This window comes from Macaca mulatta, chromosome 2 (assembly GCF_049350105.2).
Source record: "Macaca mulatta isolate MMU2019108-1 chromosome 2, T2T-MMU8v2.0, whole genome shotgun sequence".
Lineage (NCBI taxonomy): Eukaryota > Metazoa > Chordata > Mammalia > Primates > Cercopithecidae > Macaca > Macaca mulatta.
In genome coordinates, this window is record NC_133407.1 from 92,586,784 (window position 1) to 92,594,358 (window position 7,575).

General features: G+C 37.0%; 1 non-coding gene across 1 annotated transcript; it reads left to right on the forward strand.

The window, feature by feature from the left end:
* Positions 1 to 7,069: 7,069 nt before the first annotated feature.
* Positions 7,070 to 7,204, forward strand: LOC114676577 (U8 small nucleolar RNA). Its single transcript, XR_003727628.1, has one exon. It is a non-coding gene; the product is annotated as a U8 small nucleolar RNA (small nucleolar RNA).
* Positions 7,205 to 7,575: the final 371 nt, after the last annotated feature.

Below are 7,575 nucleotides of genomic sequence, written 5' to 3' on the forward strand. Positions count from 1 at the left end.
TATTTGATAGCACAACAGGGTGATTACAGTCAAGAAAACTTGTTATAGATTTTTAAACAACTACAGGAGTATATAAATGGGATGTTTGTAACACAAAGAAATGATAAATGCTTGAGGTGATGGATACCTTATTTGCCCTAATGTGATTTTTTTTTAATTTTTCTTTTTTATTTCAATTGGTTTTGGGGGAACAGGTGGTGTTTGGTTACATGGGTAATAATGATTTTGGTGCACCCATCACCTGAGCAGGTGTAGAGTAACTGTACCTGATGTGTAGTATTTTATCCCTCACCCCCTCCTGCCCTTTGCCTCAGTCCCCAAAGTCCATTGTATCATTCTTTGCATCCTCATAGCTTAGCCCCCACTTGCAAGTGAGAACATAGGATATTTGGTTTTCTATTCCTGAGTTACTTCACTTAGAATAATGGTCTCCAATTCCATCCAGGTTGTTGTAAATGCCATTATTTTTATTCCTTTTCATGGCTGAGTAGTATTCCATGGGTGTGTGTGTGTGTGTGTGTGTGTGTGTGTGTGTGTATATACATATATGTGTGTGTGTGTGTGTGTGTGTGTGTATATACATATATATGTGTGTGTGTGTGTGTGTGTGTATATATATATATATATCACATTTTCTTTATCCACTTATTGATTGACGGGCATTTGAGCTGGTTCCATATTTTTATAATTGCTAATTGTGCTGTTATAATCATGTGCGTGCACATATCTTTTTTGTGTAATGATCTCTTTTCTTTTGGGTAGATACCCAGGAGTTGGATTGCTGGATCAAATGATAGATCTACTTTTGGTTATTTAAGGAATCTTCACAGTGGAAAGGAAACTACTAGTGGTGGTACCAGTTTACATTCCCACCAGCAGTGTAAAAGTGTTCCCTTTTCACCACATCCACGCCAATATCTATTTTTTTATTATTATTATGGACATTCGCGCAGGAGTGAGGTGATATCACACTGTGGTTTTGATTTGAATTTCCTTGATAATTAGTGATGTTGAGCATTTTTTATATGTTTGTTGGCCATTTGTATGATTTCTTTTGAGAATTGTCTATTCACGTCCTTAGCCCACTTTTTGATGAGATTGTTTTTTCTTGCTGATTTGAGTTCCTTATAGATTCTGGATATTAACTCTTTGTTGGATGCACAGTTTGCAAAGACTTTCTCCCATTCTGTGGTTTGTCTATTTACTCTGCTAACAATTTCTTCTGCTGCGCAGAAGTTTTTTAGTTTAATTATGTCCCATTTATTTATCTTGGTTTTTGTTGCATTTGCCTTTGGGTTCTTGGTCATAAAGTCTTTGCCTAAGCCAATGTCTAGAAGAGTTTTTCCAATGTTATCTTATAGAATTTTTATGGTTTCAGGTCTTAGATTTAAGTCTTTGATCCATTTTGAGTTGATTTTTGTATAAGGTGAGAGATGAGGATCCAGTTTCATTCTTCTACATGTGGCTTGCCAATTATCCCAGCACCATTTGTTAAATTTTCCACACTTTATGTTTTTGTTGCTTTGTTGAAGATCAGTTGGCGTAAGTATGTGGCTTTATTTCTGGGTTCTTTATTCTGTTTCATTGGCCTATGTGCCTATTTTTATACCAGTACCATGCTGTTTTGGTGACTCTAGCCTTATAGTGTATTTTGAAGTCAGGTAATGTAATGAATGCTTTCAGATTTGTTCTTTTTGCTTAGTCATGTTTTGGCTATGCAGGCTCTTTTTTGATACCATATAAATTTTAGAATTATTTTTCTAGTTCTGTGAAGAATGATGGTATTTTGATGGGAACTGCATTAATTCATATATTGCTTTTGGCAGTTTGGTCACTTTCACAATATTGATTCTGTCCATCCATGAGCATATTTGTTCCATTTGTTTGTATCATCTGATTTCTTTCATCAGTGTTTTGTAGTTTTCCTTGCAGAGGTCTCTCACCTCCTCGGTTAGGTATATTCCTAAGTATTTTTTTTCTTTTTTTTAAATTAATTTATTATTTTTATTATACTTTAAGTTCTAGGGTACATGTGCATAACGTGCAGGTTTGTTATATATGTATACTTGTGCCATGTTGGTGTGCTGCACCCATCAACTCGTCAGCACCCATCAACTCGTCATTTACATCAGGTATAACTCCCAATGCAATCCCTCCCCCCTCCCCACTCCCCATGATAGGCCCCGGTGTGTGATTTCCCCTTCCCGAGTCCAAGTGATCTCATTGTTCAGTTCCCACCTATGAGTGAGAACATGCGGTGTTTGGTTTTCTGTTCTTGTGATAGTTTGCTAAGAATGATGGTTTCCAGCTGCATCCATGTCCCTACAAAGGACACAAACTCATTCTTTTTTATGGCTGCATACTATTCCATGGTGTATATGTGCCACATTTTCTTAATCCAGTCTGTCACTGATGGACATTTCGGTTGATTCCAAGTCTTTGCTATTGTGAATACTGCCGCAATAAACATACGTGTGCATGTGTCTTTATAGCAGCATGATTTATAATCCTTTGGGTATATACCCAGTAATGGGATGGCTGGGTCATGTGGTACATCTAGTTCTAGATCCTTGAGGAATCGCCATACTGTTTTCCATAATGGTTGAACTAGTTTACAATCCCACCAACAGTGTAAAAGTGTTCCTATTTCTCCACATCCTCTCCAGCACCTGTTGTTTCCTGACTTTTTAATGATTGCCATTCTAACTGGTGTGAGATGGTATCTCATTGTGGTTTTAATTTGCATTTCTCTGATGGCCAGTGATGATGAGCATTTTTTCATGTGTCTGTTGGCTGTATGAATGTCTTCTTTTGAGAAATGTCTGTTCATATCCTTTGCCCACTTTTTGATGGGGTTGTTTGTTTTTTTCTTGTAAATTTGTTTGAGTTCTTTGTAGGTTCTGGATATTAGCCCTTTGTCAGATGAGTAGATTGCAAAAATTTTCTCCCATTCTGTAGGTTGCCTGTTCACTCTGATGGTAGTTTCTTTTGCTGTGCAGAAGCTCTTTAGTGTAATTAGATCTCATTTGTCAATTTTGGCTTTTGCTGCCGTTGCTTTTGGTGTTTTAGACATGAAGTCTTTCCCCATGCCTATGTCCTTAATGGTGCTACCTAAGGGCAGCCAGAGAGAAAGGTCGGGTTACCCACAAAGGGAAGCCCATCAGACTAACAGCAGATCTCTCGGCAGAAACTCTACAAGCCAGAAGAGAGTGGGGGCCAATATTCGACATTCTTAAAGAAAAGAATTTTCAACCCAGAATTTCATATCCAGCCAAACTAAGTTTCATAAGTGAAGGAGAAATAAAATCCTTTACAGATAAGCAAATGCTTAGAGATTTTGTCACCACCAGGCCTGCCTTACAAGAGACCCTGAAGGAAGCACAAAACATGGAAAGGAACAACCGGTACCAGCCATTGCAAAAACATGCCAAAATGTAAAGACCATTGAGGCTAGGAAGAAACTGCATCAACTAACGAGCAAAATAACCAGTTAATATCATAATGGCAGGATCAAGTTCACACATAACAATCTTAACCTTAAATGTAAATGGACTAAATGCTCCAATTAAAAGACACAGACTGGCAAACTGGATAAAGAGTCAAGACCCATCAGTCTGCTGTATTCAGGAGACCCATCTCACATGCAGAGACATACATAGGCTCAAAATAAAGGAATGGAGGAAGGTCTACCAAGCAAATGGAGAACAAAAAAAAGCAGGGTTTGCAATACTAGTCTCTGATAAAACACACTTTAAACCATCAAAGATCAAAAGAGACAAAGAAGGCCATTACATAATGGTAAAGGGATCAATTCAACAGGAAGAGCTAACTATCCTAAAAATATATGCACCCAATACAGGAGCACCCAGATTCATAAAGCAAGTCCTTAGAGACTTACAAAGAGACTTAGACTCCCATACAATAATAGTGGGAGACTTAAACACTCCACTGTCAACATTAGACAGATCAACGAGACAGAAAGTTAACAAGGATATCCAGGAATTGAACTCAGCTCTGCAGCAACCAGACCTAATAGACATCTATAGAACTCTCCACCCCAAATCAACAGAATATACATTCTTCTCAGCACCACATTGCACTTATTCCAAAATTGACCGCATAATTGGAAGTAAAGCACTCCTCAGCAAATGTACAAGAACAGAAATTATAACAAACTGTCTCTCAGACCACAGTGCAATCAAACTAGAACTCAGGACTAAGACACTCAATCAAAACCGCTCAACTACATGGAAACTGAACAACCTGCTCCTGAATGACTACTGGGTACATAATGAAATGAAGGCAGAAATAAGGATGTTCTTTGAAACCAATGAGAACAAAGATACAACATACCAGAATCTCTGGGACACATTTAAAGCAGTGTGTAGAGGGAAATTTATAGCACTAAATGCCCACAAGAGAAAGTAGGAAAGATCTAAAATTGACACTCTAACATCACAGTTAAAAGAACTAGAGAAGCAAGAGCAAACGCATTCAAAAGCTAGCAGAAGGCTAGAAATAACTAAGATCAGAGCAGAACTGAAGGAGATAGAGACACAAAAAACCCTCCAAAAAATCAATGAATCCAGGAGTTGGTTTTTTGAAAAGATCAACAAAATTGACAGATCGCTAGCAAGACTAATAAAGAAGAAAAGAGGGAAGAATCAAATAGATGCAATAAAAAATGATAAAGGGGATATCACCACCGACCCCACAGAAATACAAACTACCATCAGAGAATACTATAAACACCTCTACGCAAATAAACTAGAAAATCTAGAAAAAATGGATAATTTCCTGGACACTTACACTCTTCCGAGACTAAACCAGGAAGAAGTTGAATCCCTGAATAGACCAATAGCAGGCTCTGAAATTGAGGCAATAATTAACAGCCTACCAACCAAAAAAAGTCCAGGAACAGATGGATTCACAGCTGAATTCTACCAGAGGTACAAAGAGGAGGTGGTACCATTCCTTCTGAAACTATTCCAATCAATAGAAAAAGAGGGAATCCTCCCTAAATCATTTTATGAGGCCAACATCATCCTGATACCAAAGCCTGGCAGAGACACAACAAAAAAAGAGAATTTTAGACCAATATCCCTGATGAACATCGATGCAAAAATCCTCAGTAAAATACTGGCAAACCGGATCCAGCAGCACATCAAAAAGCTTATCCACCATGATCAAGTGGGCTTTATCCCTGGGATGCAAAGCTGGTTCAACATGCGCAAATCAGTAAACATAATCCAGCATATAAACAGAACCAAAGACAAGAACCACATGATTATCTCAATAGATGCAGAAAAGGCTTTTGACAAAATTCAACAGCCCTTCATGCTAAAAATGCTCAATAAATTCGGTATTGATGGAACATACTTCAAAATAATAAGAGCTATTTATGACAAACCCACAGCCAATATCATACTGAATGGGCAAAAACTGGAAAAATTCCCTTTGAAAACTGGCACAAGACAGGGATGCCCTCTCTATTCCTAAGTATTTTGATTTTTTTGCAGCTATTGTAAAATGGGTTGAATTCTTGATTTGATTCTCAGCTTGGTCACTGTTGGTATATAGCAGGACTACTGATTTGTATACATTAATTTTGTATTCTAAAATTTTACTGATTTATCAGTTTCTGCCCTGATGTGATTATTATGCGTTGTATGCATATCAAAATAACTCATGTACCCCATAAATATACACACCTACTATGTATACACAAAAATTAAAAATAATTTTTTTTTAAACTCTACAGTTTAACAAGACCCCCTGGTGATTTATGTGTAGATCATAATTGGAGAAGCTAAGGTTTGAGTATGTCCCCCAAAACTCATGTGCTGGAAGCTTAATCCTCATTACAACATTGTTGGGAGATAAGGCCTAATGATTAGTGGTGGTTAGACCATGAGGGCTTTACCCTCATGAATGGAGTAATGTCATTATCACTGTAGTGGGTGAGTTATCACAGGAATGGTTTCCTTACAAAAGGATAATTTTGGCCCCTTTTTCTCTCATGTGCCCTCTCTTTGTGCTTCTGTCATGGGATGATACAGCAATAAATCCCTTGCCAGACAATCTTGGACTTCCCAGTCTCCAGAACCTTAAGCTAATACATTTCTGTCTATAAATTATTTAGTGTGCAGTAGCATGTTATAGCAACACAAAACAGAGAAGCATTGGTTTGGGGCACAATGGAAGAGTAATGTGTAAGCCTGAGCTCTAATCCTGATTCTGCCACTTACTAGCCACACTAAATTTTACCTTAGTTTCTTCATCTTAAAAGTGAGATTAAGTAATAACCCCCAGGGATGTTCGGTGATTTTATTTCATTGCATCTGAAGGCCAGAGTAATCCCTCAATAAATATTTGTCAAATCTAGCTACAAAAAACGTTGGAACCATTTAGTAACCCCCTATTAGAGGGAAAAACCCTATTAAAAACCCCTAAAAACCTATTAAAAACCCCTAAAATATCTGTCAAATCTAGCTACAAAAAAGTTGGAACCATTTAGTAACCCCTTTAACTTCTACTTTGAAGTTAAAACTCAAATGTATTTTTACATAGAGTTATTCCCCATGAGTTGAATCTGCTCATTTTTATTAAAATGTATAATTAGTTTCTTTGATGTTTCTTCTTAAATTCTCAAATGGAGACTGAAAAAGAAATGGTTTCTTCTCCTTCCCTCTATCTTCCTTCAATTTATCTTTCCTCTAAACACAAAAGAAGGGGAGAACCCTAAATAGAAAAAAAAATCAAATGAGCACAATAGCAATTTTTCAGAACTTCAAAATGCATGTACGTAAATTAAACTCTTTCAAAGCTGCACATGTAGCGCTAAACAGGCCCTTCTGTTAAATGGTTAAATAACAAGACAAGAACACAAAGCAAACTTGTACATAGCATGTATCCAATGTCTGTTCTTTGAACAGAACCCTCGATCTGTTCAAAGGGAAATGGCAGCAAGATAGCCAAAGAGCAGAAGCTTGCCAAACTAAATAAAGAAAATCAAGACAGAGAGCAGGAATAAATGTAACAAAGATACCATAACAATATCTTGGAGTTAGGGTCAGGTGGAATAATTCTTATCTGTTTCTCCTTTTGAAGGGCAGATTAGAACATGATAATTGGAGTTCACATGATACGTGATTAAAGTCTCTGGATAATCACAACTTACAATATCCTGATTATTCCACCTTATTCTTCCTGAAAAAAAGATATATTAGAGGTATATGGCTAAAATATGGGATGTGGGTGATCAATAGCCACAAGGAGCACCTGATGTCAGGCTCTTTGATTAATCTGGGACCCCAGGTTTTGAAATAAGGACCAAAGCTACAAACTGTAAAATAGTAAATTGTGTCTGTAATATGAAAGAAACTGCTCTTCCAATTTTGGTTAATGATTGGTTTTTTTCTACATAAATGATTATCTCATCAACCAAATTAGTAGGATTTTTAAAATTCATTGTATAAAATATAGTTTAACTCAAGTGACTCTCTAGTTACAACCTGCTTGTGGATCTTAAGTATAGCTACTTCAATCCTTTTTGCCAACGCCACTAGATTAATA